Below are 5,000 nucleotides of genomic sequence, written 5' to 3'. Positions count from 1 at the left end.
ATATAATGCCATTTATATATTAGAAATGTATAAAATACGAACTTTTAAAATTTTTGTAATACACGAACCGGTCCCAGATTTACCGAATGTCAATTTCTGGCCCTCGCATATATAGGAGGTGGCGGCGCGTGTGGTGGGTCCGCGTCGTCACGTTGCGTACTGTAGGTTGATAGGCGTCGAAGGGAGTTGGTTATATGAAAATATCACATCGTGCAATAGATGTTGATATAAAAATATTATCACATCGTATATTCGATGTTGATAATATAATAATGAAAAATGAAAAAAATATCTCATCATTTCTTTGATGTTGATAAAATATGTATGTGAATGATGATAATGAAAAATGAAAAATATCTCGTCATATCTTTGATGTTGATATAATAATGAAAAATGAAAGTATCTCATCATATTTTTGATGTTGATAATATAAATAAGAGACAAAAAAAAAAAAAAAATTTTTTTTTTTTTAATTTAAAAATTATTTCGAATGAAATAATTGTACGTACGTGTACGTACGTTTGAATGATGAAAAAGTACGCTTCGAGAAATCCTCCTAATAACCTTCTTCCTTCGACAAAAACTTCTCTGTGTTGACCGCCGACGGTCGTCGCGTAGTACTTAGCTATACATATCACGATGTGTTTCACACAACGTTTTATAATGGTTAGTATGAAGCGTGATCGTTCTAACGGGGTCGTATTGTACAAAATTTGCTTCCGTCGTGTTGCGCGTAAGTGTGACCGCCGGAGACAATCCCTTAGTAGATAATCCGCCCGAAATAGAATCTATTGGTACTAGATCTCTCTAACACCGTGCGATGATACCGATGTTTGACGTGTCGTATTTGTTAACGCATATATGACAATGTTAACCGATATTAAAGGTGTACGATCTCGTTATAAAAGTAACGATCAACAATATGAAACTTTTTGATGCGTTCAAAATGTTTTCATAATAAATATATATATATAATATATATAAAATATGAATTAAGAAAGAGAGGAGGAGGAGTATGATATAAAATGTGTGTGTATATTTCAAAGAAAATATACAAAAATGAATAAATAAATAAAAACAAAATAATAATCAGGCCACCGTTACGTGCCCTCGCTTCCTATACCACAATATAAGAGCGAACGCGTACGATGCGCTCTCGATTGAGAGTTAACTAAAATTAGCTAGCTCCCTGGTTGATCCTGCCAGTAGTTATATGCTTGTCTCAAAGATTAAGCCATGCATGTCTCAGTGCAAGCCGTATTAAGGCGATACCGCGAATGGCTCAATATATCAGTTTTGGTTCCTTAGATCTTACTCAGTTACTTGGATAACTGTGGTAATTCTAGAGCTAATACATGCAATCAGAACTCTGACCAGTGATGGGATGAGTGCTTTTATTAGATCAAAACCAATCGACGGAGGGCCTCGCGTCCGAAGTCGTTAATTTTGATGAATCTGGATAACTTTTGCCGATCGCATGGTCAAGTACCGGCGACGCATCTTTCAAATGTCTGCCTTATCAACTTTCGATGGTAGTTTCTGCGACTACCATGGTTGTCACGGGTAACGGGGAATCAGGGTTCGATTCCGGAGAGGGAGCCTGAGAAACGGCTACCACATCCAAGGAAGGCAGCAGGCGCGCAAATTACCCACTCCCGGCACGGGGAGGTAGTGACGAAAAATAACGATACGGGACTCTTACGAGGCCTCGTAATCGGAATGAGTACACTTTAAATATTTTAACGAGGAACAATTGGAGGGCAAGTCTGGTGCCAGCAGCCGCGGTAATTCCAGCTCCAATAGCGTATACTAAAATTGTTGCGGTTAAAAAGCTCGTAGTTGCATTTGTGCGCCGCGCTGTCGGTGCACCGCATCCGCGGTGATACTGACACGTCTGCGGAGCATATCGTCGGTGAGCCGGCGGTAAAACGCCGGTTCAATATCAAAATCCTATCGCGGTGCTCTTCAGTGAGTGTCGAGATGGGCCGACAATTTTACTTTGAACAAATTAGAGTGCTCAAAGCGGGCTCAAAACGCCGCTTGAATATTTCGTGCATGGAATAATAGAATATGATCTCGGTTCTATTTTGTTGGTTTTCAGAACTCCGAGGTAATGATTAATAGGGATAACTGGGGGCATTCGTATTGCGACGTTAGAGGTGAAATTCTTGGATCGTCGCAAGACGAACATCAGCGAAAGCATTTGCCAAAGGTGTTTTCATCAATCAAGAACGAAAGTTAGAGGTTCGAAGGCGATTAGATACCGCCCTAGTTCTAACCGTAAATATGTCATCTAGCGATCCGCCGACGTTATTACAATGGCTCGGCGGGCAGCTTCCGGGAAACCAAAGATTTTGGACTCCGGGGGGAGTATGGTTGCAAAGCTGAAACTTAAAGGAATTGACGGAAGGGCACCACCAGGAGTGGAGCCTGCGGCTTAATTTGACTCAACACGGGAAATCTCACCAGGCCCGGACACCGGAAGGATTGACAGATTAATAGCTCTTTCTTGATTCGGTGGGTGGTGGTGCATGGCCGTTCTTAGTTGGTGGAGCGATTTGTCTGGTTAATTCCGGTAACGAACGAGACTCTAGCCTGCTAAATAGGCGTCGTCATTTAGGTGTGAGCGATTTCGGTCGTTCAACTCACTGACGGCGTATTAAAATTCTTCTTAGAGGGACCGGCGGCTTCGAGCCGCACGAGATTGAGCAATAACAGGTCTGTGATGCCCTTAGATGTCCTGGGCCGCACGCGCGCTACACTGAAGGAATCAGCATGTTCTCCCTGGCCTAGAGGCCCGGGCAACCCGTTGAAACTCCTTCGTGCTGGGGATTGGGGTTTGCAATTATCCCCCATAAACGAGGAATTCCTAGTAAGCGCGAGTCATAAGCTCGCGTTGATTACGTCCCTGCCCTTTGTACACACCGCCCGTCGCTACTACCGATTGAATGATTTAGTGAGGTCTTCGGACCGACACGCGGTGGCTTCACGGCCGTCGGCGTTGCTGGGAAGTTGACCAAACTTGATCATTTAGAGGAAGTAAAAGTCGTAACAAGGTTTCCGTAGGGGAACCTGCGGAAGGATCATTAACGTTATATAACATCCGATATCAAAGCGATATCAGGATGATTATGATAATATTATATATCCAAGTAAAAAGAGAGACACATATATAAAAATATATGATGCAAATTAAAAAAAAAAGAGATGAAAGGGGCGGCATCTCAATAGAAATTAAATATATCTCAAAATAATATATAAATGAAAGGAAAATAAATAAATAAATAAATATAAAAACAACTCTACACAAGCGTGTTATGATGTTTTTGAATGAATAAAAATATAAAAGATGTCAGGGGCGGGACATCAAAATAAAAAGAGACACACAAAAACATACACTCGATTACGCCTAGCGTGTTGTCGTTGTTGTTGTTGTTTGTGATGTTAAAAATAAATAAATAAATAAATGAAAGAGAGATATATAAGATGTGAAGGGGCCACATCTAAAAAATAAATAAATCTCCAAGGAGATCGAAATAATATTATGATGATGATGATGATGAAGGAGAGGAGGAAAAGATACGAAATTTAAAACGATTTGACGGATAAACGGATTCATTAGCGTCCCTTCCTTATCCGATACGCACATATGCACTGTATGAGCATACAATTTATATACTCTTGATGTATATATACGTATATGTTAAAACCAGATAACGTTGTAACTCGAAAGCGATATACTAGATATCATTGATTCATCCTATGTTTCTTAACTCTGGTAGATCTCATTTGACATAGACCGGTAAGAATCCGCGCCGCGAGTCTCTTGACGACTACTCAAGACCTTAATAAGTCTAGTCCGAGTTCTGTTTACTTGGTTGGATCAAGGGCGATTAGAGTGAACGTATAATCTGGGCGTTGAAGATAACATGCTGTGGTATATAGCGCTACTATCATTATCTTGTCATTTCGTTAATTCGTTAGGGACACTCTTGAGTTTTTTATGCGGTCCGGTGGATTAGTTGTTTACCGTACGTTAACCACACGGGTAAATCCGGTGGGTCGGTTAGTCCACTTGGAGAGAACGTGGTGTGATACGTTTCGTTTGTCATGTCGTTCGCGTCTTTCTATATTATATATCAACATGTCACATGTCAATGTGAAATATGTATGTATGTATAAGTAGATTTGATCGCGTCCGTAGGCAATATGAGGCGTATTGCAGCGTTATATAAATGGCAACACCCCCTATATGCGCACGATTGCCCTCTTTGTTTTTTTTTTTTTTTTTAAAAAAAAAGAAAATTTAAATGGTGAGCGTCGCCGTACACATGATATATTTATAAAAATCACTACCCTGAACGGTGGATCACTTGGCTCGCGGGTCGATGAAGAACGCAGTTAACTGCGCGTCATAGTGTGAACTGCAGGACACATTTGAACATCGACATTTCGAACGCACATTGCGGTCCGTGGAGAAATATCCAGGACCACTCCTGTCTGAGGGCCGGCTGTATAAAATAATACACCACACTGTTCCATCACGGTATGACACCTCATAACGCACGCGAACACAGAAAGAATTACATCCATCGCGCACAGACTCGCACATATACGCCACGGAAGTGTCGTTGTGTGTTCGTAGTGTGTGTGTGTGTGTTTGTTCAGTTCGAATTATGTGTATCGTAGTTTTGTTGTTGTCGACTGTGCGAACATATGACGGTTCCGACGACTGCTAATGATCTTTTTATTCTTTTTATTGTTCTCTTTCTGACGAGACACAAACAGCACGAGAACACGACACACGCACAAACACGACGTCGTACCGCACGCGCGTGAGCGCGAACGCCTCCCTCTCGTAGTACACAGAAAAGACTATGATATCTTATTATGTGTCATTATACGAATCGGAGTTGTCGCACTCGTCGTAGTCGTCGTCGTCGTCGTCGTCGTCGTTGTCGTAGTCGTCGTTGTTGCTGTTGTGACCCATCATAGTGAGA

At 41.4% G+C, this 5,000-nt stretch overlaps 2 non-coding genes across 2 annotated transcripts; both read left to right on the top strand.

Moving 5' to 3' along the window:
- The first annotated feature begins 1,186 nt into the window (after positions 1 to 1,186).
- On the top strand, positions 1,187 to 3,089 carry LOC133320687 (small subunit ribosomal RNA). The gene has a single exon (XR_009753888.1). It is a non-coding gene; the product is annotated as a small subunit ribosomal RNA (ribosomal RNA).
- A 1,264-nt stretch (positions 3,090 to 4,353) lies between these two features.
- Positions 4,354 to 4,510, top strand: LOC133320677 (5.8S ribosomal RNA). The gene has a single exon (XR_009753878.1). It is a non-coding gene; the product is annotated as a 5.8S ribosomal RNA (ribosomal RNA).
- Positions 4,511 to 5,000: the final 490 nt, after the last annotated feature.

The sequence above is a fragment of the Danaus plexippus genome, unplaced genomic scaffold (assembly GCF_018135715.1).
Source record: "Danaus plexippus unplaced genomic scaffold, MEX_DaPlex mxdp_48, whole genome shotgun sequence".
NCBI classification, from domain to species: Eukaryota; Metazoa; Arthropoda; class Insecta; order Lepidoptera; family Nymphalidae; genus Danaus; species Danaus plexippus.
Note: the sequence above shows the minus strand (reverse complement) of the source record. Positions and strands in the feature narration are given on the sequence as shown.